Source organism: Terrapene carolina, unplaced genomic scaffold (assembly GCF_002925995.2).
Source record: "Terrapene carolina triunguis isolate 2854851 unplaced genomic scaffold, T_m_triunguis-2.0 Scaffold130, whole genome shotgun sequence".
Taxonomy (NCBI): Eukaryota; Metazoa; Chordata; order Testudines; family Emydidae; genus Terrapene; species Terrapene triunguis.
This window is the reverse complement of record NW_020664481.1, coordinates 5,180,837-5,194,829: the sequence shown is the minus strand read 5'-3', so window position 1 is coordinate 5,194,829 and position 13,993 is coordinate 5,180,837.

Genomic DNA, 13,993 nt, shown 5'->3' with positions numbered 1-13,993 from the left:
GAGGGAATATTTTTTATTGGACCAACTTCTCTTGGTGAGAGGGACAAGCTTTCCAGCTGCACAGAGCTCTTCTTCAGGTCTGGGGAAGGTACTCAGAGGGTCACAGCTAAATACAAAGTGGAACAGATTGTTAAGCATAAGGAGTTAAAACGTGTTAGAATCATAGAATCATAGGGTTAGAAGGGTCATCTAGTCTAACCCCCCGCCAAGATGCAGGATTTGTTGTGTCTAAACCATCCAAGACAGATGGCTCCAGCCTCCTTTTGAAAACCTCCAGTGAACGAGTTTCCACAACCTCCCTGAGCAGTCTGTTCCATTGTACGACCGTTCTTACAGTCAGGAAGTTTTTCCCGAGATTTAATCTAAATCTGCTCTGCTGTAGTTTGAACCATCACCTCTTGTCCTGCCTTCTGTGGCAAGAGAGAACAACTTTTCTCCATCTTTTTTATAGCAGCCTTTCAAGTATTTGAAGATCGCTCTTGTGTCCCCCCTTAATCTCCTCTTTTCCAAACTAAACATACCCAGTTCCTTCAGCCTTTGCTCATATGACTTCCATGCCATCCCTCTGATCATCTTTGTCATAGAATCATAGAATATCAGGGTGGGAAGGGACCTCAGGAGGTCATCTAGTCCAACCTCCTGCTCAAAGTAGGATCAATCCCCAACTAAATCATCCCAGCCAGGGCTTTGTCAAGCCTGACCTTAAAAACCGATAAGGATGGAGATTCCACCACCTCCCTAGGTAACCCATTCCAGTGCTTCACCACCCTCCTAGTGAACAAGTTTGTCCTAATATCCAACCTAAACCTCCCCGACTGCAACTTGAGACCATTACTCCTTGTTCTGTCATCTGGTACCACTGAGAACAGTCTAGATCCATCCTCTTTGGAACCCCCTTTCAGGTAGTTGAAAGCAGCTATCAAATCCCCCCTCATTCTTCTCTTCTGGAGACTAAACAATCCCAGTTTCCTCAGCCTCTCCTCATAAGTCATGTGCTCCAGCCCCCTAATCATTTTGTTGCCCTCCGCTGGACTCTTTCCAATTTTTCTACATCCTTCTTGTAGTGCGGGGCCCAAAACTGGACACAGTACTCCAGATGAGGCCTCACCAATGTCAAATAGAGGGGAATGATCACGTCCCTCAATCTGCTGGCAATGCCCCTACCTACACAGCCCTCTGGATCCTTTCCAGTTTCTCTACATCCTTTCCATACATTGGTGACCAAAACTGGACACAGTACTCCAGCTGAGCCCTAACCAGCATCAAGTAGAGCGGTACTATCCCCTCCCATGACTTGCATGCTAGGCCTCTGTTAATGCAACCTCAGATTGCATTTGCTTTTTTTACAACAGCATCACATTGCTGATTCACGTCGAGGTTGTGACCCACCACAACTCCCAGATCCTTCTCAGCAGTGCTGCTGCCAAGCCAGTTCTCCTCTACTCTGTATTTGTGCATTTGGTTTTTCTTCCCTAAGTGTAGCACCTTACATTTGTCTTCCTTGAATTTCATTTTGTTGTCTATTGCCCAGTTCTCCAATTTATCAAGATCCCTCCAAATTTTAGCTCTATCCTCCAAAGTGTTGGCAAACACCCCCTCCCCAGCTTTGTGTCATCTGCAAATTTGATCAGTGTGCTCTCTATTCCTACATCCAGGTAAGTAATAAAGATGTTAAACAACACCAGACCTAGAACAGATCCGCCTGGAATCCCATGTGACACTTCCCTCCAATCCAATATCATTCCATTAATAGTTTCTCTTTGTCTGCAGTTGTTTAACCAATTAGGTGTCCACATAATGGTAGCTCTGCCAAGCCTGCATTTCTCCAGCTTACTTATCAGAATGTCATGTGGGACTGGTTGCAAAGAGAACATTCAAAATGAAGTGGGCAATTAACACTCTGTGACACTGATTAACTTTCCCACATCTGAAGAAGAGCTCTGTGCAGCTGGAAAACTTGTCTCTTTCACCAACAGTAGTTGGTCCAATAAGAGGTATTACTTCACCCACCTTGTCTCTCTAATATCCTGGGACCAACAGGGCTACAACGCCGCAAACAACAATTCATAATCACTTTGACTCTCTTTCAGCATCACATGCAGGGACTTCTAATGTGCTGGCAAGCCACGTCCCTCCTTTGTTAGAATACTGGCAGCTGTGTTTCTTATGAGCAGAAACTGTATATTGATTTATCTGGGAGTCAAATGAGAAGAGAGTGGCAATAATCAAATCTGGATGTTATGAAAGCATGAATCAGAGCTGCCAAATCAGAGCTGGGAAGACAGGGGCATACTCTGCTAATGTTCTCACCAGAAGGCAATAGGAACACGTAGAGGAAAAGATTCAAGGTGTTCCTGTATCCGAGTTTTAAACAACACTCCGGAGATCCTCAGGGATGGTATTGAAACGACGGAGAGACTGTAAGTTCTTTGGGGCTGGGCCTGTCTGTTTGTTCTGGGCTTGTACAGCACAGTGGGGTCCTGCTCCATGACTAAATGACACTAATAATAAAATTGCAACCATAGAAAGGCAATGTGAGTATAACAAAACCCAATCACAGCTCCTGAGTGGGGATTGAACCTGCAACCATCAACACCAAAAGCACAGTTATCCTACCTTAGACTAAATGAGTAACTCTGTGAACTACTACTAGTAGTAGGCTTTTTTACTCTTGGTGTGAAACAGCTTCTCGAGGGTGACATGACACATTTAACCAGTGTGTCATATAAGTAAAGGCAACATGATTAATAAACAGCTTATATTTGTATGTGACGGTCATTTGGCTTGGGGTGCAATCCAGACAAGAGAGGGCTTGTGTCACCACTTGCCCTGTAACCCTGGGGGCCTCTGTAACCTTTCTGCCGTAGACCCCAACTTGGGCTGCTCACCACCAGCCTACCAGCATGCATGTCACACCCTGAGTGTCTGTGTATAGCTGCAGCCCTGGTCCAGGGATGCTGACCCCAGCAGTCTGCCAGCAATACAGCACCCTTGGTTACAACCAGCAAGGTGACCCCAACACACTCCCAGTCCCGAATTTCTCCAAAAACGAGTGCCATGCAGTGTCCAGCCCTCTCTTAGACAGCTCGGAGAAATAATCAGGTTCATTGCTCTCATCAAGAGACAAAAGCCCATCACAGCATATTAACTTAACTGGGGTAAATGCACCCTTACCTTTAAACACAGCACTGGTGGTTTAGATTAATAGTAAAATGAATTTATTAACAAAAGAAGATGGGGTGAATTGTAAGTGAATACAGGTATAAGGAATGAAGATAGAGTTACAAGTAAAATAAAATATGCTTCTAAAAGTCAAAAACGTAATCTAGCAAGCTACAGGCTTTGTTCACCATGGTTTCTCTCACCAGCTGTTTTTCCCAGCTATGGCTGACTTACCTCAGTCAGGACCTGCCACAAAAAGTACAAGGTGCGGGCTTTCCTTGTCTTCTTAGGTGAAAGACCTTTGCCTACACAGGTTTCTCACCTATATTCAGTTCCAGAGACTACAACTCCCCCGCCCCTTGGTGAAGGACCCATCTTTCTCAGTTTTCAAGAGCTCTGTTCCCTTGTGTCTTTCTAGTCACAGATGGCAAAGATGGCTTCTATCATTGCTTATATCTTCCAAAGTTCAATGACCTTATTTTAGTGGTTCTCAAACTGTGGGTCAGGACCACAGAGTGGGTTGTGACCTCATTTTTAATGGGGTTGCCAGGGTTGGCTTAGACTTACTGGGGCCCAGGGCTGAAGCCTGAGCCCCACCGCCCAGGCCAATGCCAATGCCCGAGCCCCACTGCCCGGGGCTGAAGCCAAAGCCAGAGGGCTTTAGCCCTGGGCAGCGGGGCTCAAGTTACAGGCCCCCTGCCTGGGGCTGAAGCCCTTGGGCTTTGGCTTTGACCCCCCCCTGCCCGGGGCGATGGAGCTCGGGCTGGCTCAGACTTTGGTCCCCACTCCTGGGGTTGGGTAGTAATTTTTGTTGTCAGCAGGGGGTCGCGGTGCAATGAAGTTTTAGAACCCCTGCCTTATTTCAAAAGGCAGGATGATGTCATGTTGTTCTTCTCTTCCTGTGGGCTTCCCATTCCCTTGGCTCCCAAATAGGGCTTCCATTGTTTTGATTGCAGTTTACATAGGAGACAGGTAAACAGCTGCCTTCTCTCCTGTCTGGGAGGGAAACTGCTTCTGCCTGTTTGACCACAGACTTGAAAACATAATACCATTAAGTATCCATATTTCCCCATAGAACATTAATACCTACATTTCACAATGATATTAATCATCAATGTCATTAGCTTTCAGAAAAGATCTCACTCTATACACATTTATAATACAGTGATATTGTACACAATCACTTGATTCAATTGCTTATCACTTGAAGTTCAGCCTCCTCGTCTTTCTACACCAGGGAACCTTTGCAACATATTCTTTGAAAAATAAAACCCAGACCAAGGTTCTCTCTCCTTGTGAGTGTAGACGCCATGTTGTCCCACCTCCCCCAACCCTTGTTAGTGTGAGGTTTGCCTCCACACCTTGTTAGCTTGCTGGGTCTGCTTCCGCGATATGTAAATACATTCTCATTGTCTTCCAAAGTACTTTGGAAGTAACTCCCAGCATTCGCAGATGGAAAACTGTTCCATAGGAAAATGTTCAGCCAGCTCTACTCAGACCTTTACTCACACTGGGAGTTAGTAGAAACCCCCCACTTCCAGTATCCCACTGAAACCAAACGAATCTACGCAAAAGAATAAATGGACACAAATCAGATGTCAAGAATTATAACATTCAAAAACCAGTCAGAGAACACTTCAACCTCCCTTGTCACTCAATTACAGACCTAAAAGTGGCAATACTACAACAAAAAAAGTTCAAAAACAGACTCCAATGAGAAACTGCTGAATTGGAATTAATTTGCAAAATAAACACCATTAAATTAGGCTTGAATAAAGACTGGGAGTGGATGGGTCATTACACAAAGTAGAACTATTCCCCCTGCTGTTACTCACACCTTCTTGTCAATTGTTGGAAATGGGCCATCCGGATTATCACTACAAAAGTTTTTTTTCTCCTGCTGACAATAGCCCACCTTAACTGATTACTCTCGTTATCGTTGGTATGGCAACACCCATTTTTCATGTTCTCTGTGTGTATATATATCTTCCTACTGTATTTTCCTCTGCACGCATCCGATGAAGTGGGTTTTAGCCCACGAAAGCTTATGCTTAAATACATTTGTTAGTCTCTAAGGTGCCACAAGTACTCCTCATTCTTTTTGCTTGAAGAATAAGTTATTTCTCAAAGTGAGTAAAGGGATCAGAATCTTTTCTCCATGCTGTGCTGAGAGATGCAGGAAATTAAAATTACTTGTTTGTTTCTTATCAGGAGGTAGCCGTGTTAGTCTGTACCCACAAAAACAACAAGGAGTCCGGTGGCTTAAAGACTTCAGATCTGAAGAAGTGAGGTTTTTACCCACGAAAGCTTATGCCCAAATAAATCTGTTAGTCTTTAAGCTGCCACCGGACTCCTTGTTGTTTTTGTTTGTTTCTTGTTAGTTGCCTGCTTAAGCCTAGCATGTTTAACCCATCCCAGACTTATTTATTTATGTATTTAGTCATTGCATTAGATGCACTGCAATTCCCTCCTCCACTCTCCTACCACTCACCCCCCCCCCTTCCCTCAGGGCTGGAGTGCTGAAGTAATATAAAACACCAAAGAAGAGGATAATATAAGACCATTATGATACTGCTGGGAATGTAAATCAAAGAAGGAAATGCATAAATGAGGTATAATAAAGCAGAATGTAAGGGAAACAATTCTTTCAAGATTTAAATTGGGGAACTTTTTGATAGTGACGAATGTACTGTCTTCTTGATAAATTGCTGGTAATTTAATTCTAATAACGCTCTACCCTCTTGCATCAGTGTCCACTCATGTTCAGCCCTTCCATTTCACTCCACTGCATTGTGTGGGTTTCACTCCTTTGCTAAAGCCATAACTATAGAGATAACTATAGCACTGAATCAGCTATGCACCAAACCCTGGACAAACAAAGCCAAAGAAATGAAGACCATGAGCAGAAAGAATGGAGAAGGTGTGAGGATGAGCTTCATTCCTTTAACAAAGATGATAGGAACCTAAGATACTAGGAATTTCCCAGCTGAAACCTGTTTGGGCCACTATCCTGTCTCTGACAATAGCTAGAGAAAAAATGTAAGAAAACTTGCATTAGGCAGTTTGGGGATAATCTGGCCCTCCCTCCCCCCCAGAAAGTTTCTTCCTAGCTCCCATCAATCAGAGATTGGCTTATGCCCTGAAGCATGATGGTTTATATCCCAAACTTTTTAAAAGCCTCATTAATGTAACTCTGGATATCTGTATATTACTATCATTATTTATGTGTATTATGGTAGCAGCTGGAAGTCCCAGTAGGGGGTCCTACTTTGCTAGATGCTATACAAACACATAACTAAAAGACAATCCTTGCCCCAAGAAGTTTACAGTTTAAGTATAAATGTTCAGTCTTCATTATATTCCTGCTTAGCTCTTGGTCTTAATAAGATCTTGTGGCAATGAGTTCCTCTGATGAATCGTACCTAAGAATAACTTCTATAACTTCACTTTCAAGAATCTATCTTCATAGTACAGATGAAGACTATACAAAGGGAGAAAGCAGAAGGGAGATACATTTGGAGTACAAATGAGGAATAGCTCACTGCAGTCAGCAGGGTTGTTTATGTGGGCAGAGTTGCTTGTGTGCATGGGTATTTCCAAGATTGGACTCAGTATTTGTAAAACTGAAGTGTTGCTGTATGTAGCAGGAATCTCTGCGATACTCCTTGAATGCTCATCTATATAAAGAAATGTTTGAAAAAGATAAGAAACCGCCCACACGAAGAAGGGCAGCTAATGGTTGCCCCTACTCATGGAGTTTTAATCAGGATTGTCTGTTTGTTTATTAAATATGTTGTTTACTGAAACTTCAAAATATGGTCCCATCAGAGGTCTTTGGAAAGACTTCTGCCACTTTACTGTCCTGGGAATACAGGCTACTCCAAGACACCACTGAAATTCAGGACAGATTTTCTTTTTTCCTTGAAGCTATGAACAGTCCTTTTGGGGTCAGATTCTAACATCCTTACACTGAATAGCGTCTTACTCCTTGCATAGTTCCATTATCTTTAATGGGACCACTTATGGAGTGAAGTGAAGTGGAGAGAAGCATGAGTAAAGGTCCCAGCATTTGACCATTTGACAATAGTGATTTGGTGGGCCAAATTATCAAAGGAACCACTTGGGTTGCATGTGAAGAAAAGTGTGCACACATTAGCTCATTTTTGCAATGACCTTCCTTTGTGGGCACATTTGTGTGATAGGTACTTCCAACAACCCCTCTTTCCCCCCCCCCCACCACTGGAGGAACAGAGCCTCCAAATCTACTTGGCAGTTTGTTCAGCATGGCTGCACCCCAAAACTCAAAAATAATGGCTCTTTTCCTCGCATGTTTAAATACCACAGAGACCTTCATTTTCTGTATTCTCCATCACATTCATTTATTAAATTGGCTTCTGTTATTTGCAGTAATGAGGTTGTTAGGATGACACTTGTATATGTGTACAGCTATCTTAAATGTACCCACCTCGAGCTTTGTTCATGCAAAGAGTGGGTAGTTGATCTCATTTGCGAGATGAAGAATAATGTGTTGGGTTGAAATGTCAGAAATAATAATGGGTGGTATTAGCTCCCTCGATGAAAGAAATACATCTCTGGGTGAAATAACCTGGATTTAATGTTCAAGATTGTTACAATGAATCGGATGCCAACCCTTGGTAAGTTGCCTACAATTGAAAGCATTGTGGAAATTGAAAACATAATGTACCTCACTTAAATGATTCACGCTATTAATATATAGAGTTTCCAAACTCCTATTTATCAAAGATGAGCAGACTGGAGAATAAGTGCGTTAAAAAAAAAGAAAGAAAGAAGGAAGAAAGAAAGAGAAAACAAGAAAAGAAAATAAGTGCGTGTGCGTACAGAGATGAAAGAAGAAGTGAAATTGTTTCTGAGAAATGAAACTGAGCGTAGCTCTGACAAAAGCTGTTCTGCTTGGGCGAAAGGAAAGAGAAGAGCATTGGGAAATACGCCGATCTTTAGTGTGGGAAGAGAAGTGCAGAAACATTCCTGAGCAATAGTGATGATTGTCAGCACATAAGGAGAAAGGCAAGTCTCTTCAATTTGTTGCTTCCCTGCTTCATTGTGAAAAGTCTCATGGCACTAACAGCTGTTTCAAATGGCTACCCGATGAATGGAGCATCCCATCTAGCCTCCCTATTACCACATTGTTGCAAATGCTGGCAGGTTTCAAATCAGAAGCAAGACTGGACAAGGTTGGAGTTAAGTATAATTCTAGGTGTCATAGGCCAGTTAGCTTTGCATGGAGGGCAAGAATGGTATAGGGCAAGCTAGGAATTGTTGACCCTGAGATTCTTGTCACCTTTCATGAAGAGTCCACGTTTCTCATACACAATGGTGATGTTGATTCTTTAGGGCCGTGACCTAACAGCCCACTAAAGTCAATAGGAATCTTTCCATTGATTTCAAATGGACATTAGGTTGGGCCCTTCCTGAACGTGACCCAACACAGAAATATCAGAGCTGCCACATCTGGAGCAGAAGAAGTCACCGCGTTTGTTTCAGCTGATGTGGCTTGGCTTGCCCAACCGTTCTGAGTACCACTTTTCAGAGCTCTGTACTAAGACTTGCCGTTTACTGCCAGAGTGGCAGTGTGGGGGATGCAGTGACTGACCGGACTTGCTCCCACTTGAGCCCTTTCACTTCGGAGAGTCCTGCACCCAGGGCATGGAGAACCTTTTCTAGTGATGGGTAGATTGGTTTTAGAGCTGGTCAGGAATTTTTGCAAGGCAACATTTTTTTTTGTCAAATGATCCTAATTTTTCAAAACTGAAGCGGTGCGTGAAACAGCGTCAGGTTCAACAGACCACCTGACTCGAACGATTGTTGGTTTAAAAAACAAGTTTTGAGATCGTTGAACCGGAAAAATTCATTTATTTTTTTTTAAGTCAAAATGTCTTTTGGTTTTTGAAATTTGAGTAAATTTACTTTACAAAAAGAAAAGAGGTTGAACTCAAAACAAAATGTTTCAGCTGCCCCAAACTGACATTTTTATTTACTTATTTATTTTGGGGGTTTGGGTCTGAAAAAGTTTTGAGATTTTGACTTTTCCTGATAGAAAAAATCTTTTCCCATCCAGCCCGACTTATAAGTGACCAATATGGCGAGTCTCAGGCTCACCTCTAATCTCATACACCCACTTTTGCCAGAAAATCTGCCTTCGTGTCAGCTTAACTGGCTTCATGGTGATTCCCCTATCGTAGATGAGTCCTCAGGTGGCATCGAGCCAGTGAGGCCCTTTCTGTGTCCCCTCATTCCTGTCCAGCCATGCTATTAGGGTTGCAGCAGAGGGTTAGGGCATGTTGCTAAACGGCTGAGTTCCATCAATCCCTGGCTTCAGAATGGATGCTGTTGTAGCCAGGCATAATTTAGAGAAGCTCTGAGGCTGCTCCAAGTTACTCTGAGGACCGAACTGGTCCTTGGCTGACCTAGCATTCAGGATGCACAAAGGTCAGTCACCTTTGCCCCAGCAGCACAGAAAGGCAAATGAAGATCTGACCCCAAAGCAGCAGGTTTGGTTTGCTCTTATGAAGTGGTCGGCTTTGCTAGAAAATGCAAGACTGGACAGGAAGGGAGACAGGACGGCAGAGAGTGTGATTTTGGGAATTATGAGTGTAGGAGTAGAAGACAATAGGCACAGTTTTGTTTTTAGCCTGTAGGAAAAGAAAAATGAGTTTCTTAAGCTTTAGTTTCTCAGGGAAACCTCGTTACTTTGCATTGAGATAAATGCTGCTCCTCCACTCGCATTGCTTCTCTTTCAAAGTTAGCTGACCTGGAGTAATACATTTTGATTTTGATTTTAAGTGGTTTCACCTGTGAGATGATACCAAGCCTATTCCTCCTTTATGTTGCTCCAATGTATCGGTGGCATTTTATTAGCTTTATTACGTTGATTCTTGAGTAAGACTTTAATGGTGCCTGACAGTGTCCCACCTACATCAATTAATTCCCTGGGCATTCAGTTCTTCTCTGTCATTGAATCTCCACCACAGTCTGCATCACAAAGGGGTTTCTAATCATATTTAAGAAAGTTATAGTTCTATGCCTTCCTTACCCTATTACACAGTAATATCTTTTCATTGCTTTCCTGTCCAGCAGCCCGTTAGCCGGTCAATTAGCTACCCAAGGCTGATTCACAATATGTCCCTGAAATAGATAAATGCCCGTCTTCATCTCAAAATTCCCTTGATATATATGACAATGATCCACCTTTTCCTACAGCTACTTAATAATATGTAACCTATAGAGCAGCCTATATGAGAGAGCTGGTGACAACTGCTCTTCAAAATATGCTTCTGTAAAACAGGGTTGGAACTTTTCACGGAAGTTCTCAGAACTCAGTAAGAGAAGTTGAACCCTCAGAAACAATGACTGCATTTTAAAATAGGTGTTGCTGAACCAAATGGGACACAAGATTCTTGCAAAAGATAATGGGGAGCAGGTAACTTAGAGTACTGTGCACATAGAATCCATACAGCCATAGAGTGCAATTTACAGTATCATGTATTGACATGGAAATGCAAGTGAGGTGTCTGTGATCAGCAGAGATAACCTCAGATCAAAACCTGGGGTCCAAACACTCTGAAATTTGCCTTTCCCTAAAACAGGCCATTAAAATCAAAGGATATATTCCTATTGACTTCAATGGCTTTTGCATCAGGATTGGAACATTGCTGAATGTTGCTGGCGGACGGAAGGCAGGTTTTGTTTAGGAATTCTGACCCAGATCCAAATGCTCTGATTCAGGCCCCTCTATACTTATCTGTGTCTCGCCAACCAGCTTTGATCGTGTTTTCCCTTGGAGGCAGAATATGCCATGGTTTGTTGCTGCAATGAATGCCGTGGTTTTCTGGGGACTACAGCCAGATCAACATCAGAACTAGTGAAATGAGGCCTCCGATGGGCAGCTTGAACAGTATAGACAATGTTTCCATTTCGCATGGCAGCTTCCTTCAAGGTGATTCACTTGTAGGAGAAGAGTAAGTCAGGGAAATTCCCCATCCAGCACCCCAACCCACCCAACACTGTCTGCTCTAAACATTCAAATATTTCCCACATACTTCCCCTCATTCCCTGTATGCTTTTCTATAGTTTGCGCTATCACTTGCTCGCCTTGGTCTGCAGTCTCCATACTTTTGTGAAACTCCCCATTACCTAGAAATTTCACCAGCAGATTGAATTCCAGCCCCTCTTGTGAGCAGCGTTGCTTTCAGTCTCAGGGTCTCGTCTCTCAGGGCCAACCTATCCTGCATGCATTCAGCCCAACTAAATGGATTCTGAGGACTGTAGAACAGTGGTTCTCAACCGGGGATCTGGGGCTCCCTGGGGGGCTGTGAGCAGGTTTCCGGGGGTCCGCAGGGCCAGTGCTAGACTTGCTGGGGCCCAGGGCAGAAAGCTGAAGCCCCACTGCATGGTGCTGAAACCCAGAGCCCTGAGCCCCGCAACCCGGGGCTGAAGCCAAAGCCTGAGCAACTTAGCTTTGCAGGGGCCCATGTGGCGTGGGGCCCCGGGGAATTGCCCTGCTTGCTACCGTCTAATGCCAGCCCTGGCTTTTAAATGCAGAAAACCAGTTGTGGCACAGCTGGGCCGTGCAGTTTTTATAGCATGTTGGGGGGAGGGCTCAGACAGAAAAAGGTTGAGAACCCCCCCGCTGTAGAAGACAGGGGCCCACTAAGGGCCACAGAGTCATTTTGTAGCTACTACTGTTAGCTTTGTGCTTGCAATAGCCTCCACAGCTGCTACGTGCCTCCACCCCAGAGGATTTGTCCAGTGGATCTGTCTGCATCATTGTGAATCCCCTACCCTGCCCCAAGCCCATACTCCCCTTCAGAAAGTTTCCTGCAGCATAGCTGCATGGGTGCACGTGGGGTGCAGAACCTCACGTGGGCTGCCCACATCCCCCTGCACTGTGCACTGATCCCAGTGTATTCAAGGCCTTCTGTAGTGCTTTTTTGGGCCACAAGATCTGCCTTAAACTATCTCTCCTAGTGCAAGACCTTTACGAGGGTGCTTGTGGCAGATGCCGTCCCCAGCCCTCTCCTGCTGGCATGGCCCAGCCCAGCAAGCTCACTGCCTTCTCCTTTCTTCTCTCTCTTGGGTCTACCCATGATTTACTCTGACACTAGAGCCTTGTGGGGTTTCTATTTTAACTCTATAGCACCTCAAGTCTACCCTTCCTCTGGGAGCCTGGGTGCCAATCAGTGGCGGATTAATGATTTTGCCACCCCTAGACCCTGAAATAATTGCCGCCCCGCCCGCCCCTGGCCCTGCCCCTATTGGATCCCTTCCCCAAATCCCCGCCCCGGCCCCGCCTCTTCCCCCAGCGCGCCGCGTTCCCCCTCCTCCCCCCTCCGTCCCTGCCCCACAAAACACCTGTTTCGCAGCGCAAGCGCTGGGAGGGAGTGTTCAGAAACAGGATGCGGTGGCGAGCTGAAGCAGGGGAGCTTCTCCGTGGGTGCTCAAATTTGCCGCCCCTGCAAATTTGCCGCCCTAGGCCTAGGCCTTGTCGGCCTAGGCGATAATATGCCGCTGGTGCCAATTCAGAAAGGCCCCCTCTCCTAAATACAGGAGTCTCACAGTCTCCCCCTGGGCCTGTGTAATAATTCCGGTGAGCGTACTCTCCTTATAATCAAGAGTTCCCAGCCCTCCTTCTGGGGTGTGTATGCTAGAAACCAGGCAGGCTTCTTCTTCTAAATCAGGAGTCCCACCGCCCTCCTTCTGCAACTGTGCAAATAATTCAGTCCTTCCAGCCTATGACTGGGAGAGCTCAGCAGGTGAGCATCTTCCCCTGGGTAGTGTCCCTCTTGCTATGAGGGAGGAGGCACTGGCAGCATCTCAGCTGCCATCCTTCCCAGAGTTCATCCCGGTTGGGTCAGAGAGAGGGGAGCCTTGCCCCACCCTATGTTACAAGGTTCCTGATCCTTGGCCCTCCTTAAACAGTAGCGTGTGTTTTCCCCAAACATTGACTAATCCCCTGACATCATTTCTTCTCTCCCAATAGGTGCCTCTGCAATTCCCTAGGTCCTCATGTACCCCAAACTCCTGGAACCTCAAAGAGCCCTGGGGTTGGCTGAGCGCTAGTCTCTGCTGCCCTGAAAGGACAGTACCAGTCCTGTTACAGTGCCATGCTTAACCCACATGTGAGATCTCACATATTTTCTCTTGCAAATGCTCCCCGGAACTGTGCAAAACCCCTCTAAACACTGGTATGTTTAACCCAGAGAGAGGAAAGAGGCCATTTTCATTTCCTCAATGCCAAAGCAAGAAGAAATGGCTCCATATCCTTTCCTTTAAATGCATCTCTTCCAAAATGGCTAAACAAAAAAGAAAAATCCCTTGTGTGCCTGTCTCTGACGAAGTGGGTATTCACCCACGAAAGCTCATGCTCCAACACGTCTGTTAGTCTATAAGGTGCCACAGGATTCTCTGTCACTGTCTCCTCTAGGAGATCCTGCTAAACAGCTGTTTCACCACATGGTCTTAACTCGAAGAAGAAAGCTCCACACTGTGGCCCAAGGGGCAGTTTTCACTACATTGTCTGGTTTCCATAACATGGGAATCCTTCTGCCTGCATTCAGAGCACTTCAGCTACAGCACATTGTCGCTGAAGCATAAACTTGCTGAAATGACCTTTGCCTCTGATTCCTTTTGTTGTGTCATGCGGGGTAACTGTTCTGTAGAACTCCAAATACTCAGAGCCAAACTCCAATGTTCTGCATGTCCCCGTAATCTTAGTTCAAAGTCCACTTGGCGTGATCTAGGTGAAATAAATGATTCCATGAAAGAATTCCCCATGATCACATTTACATAAACG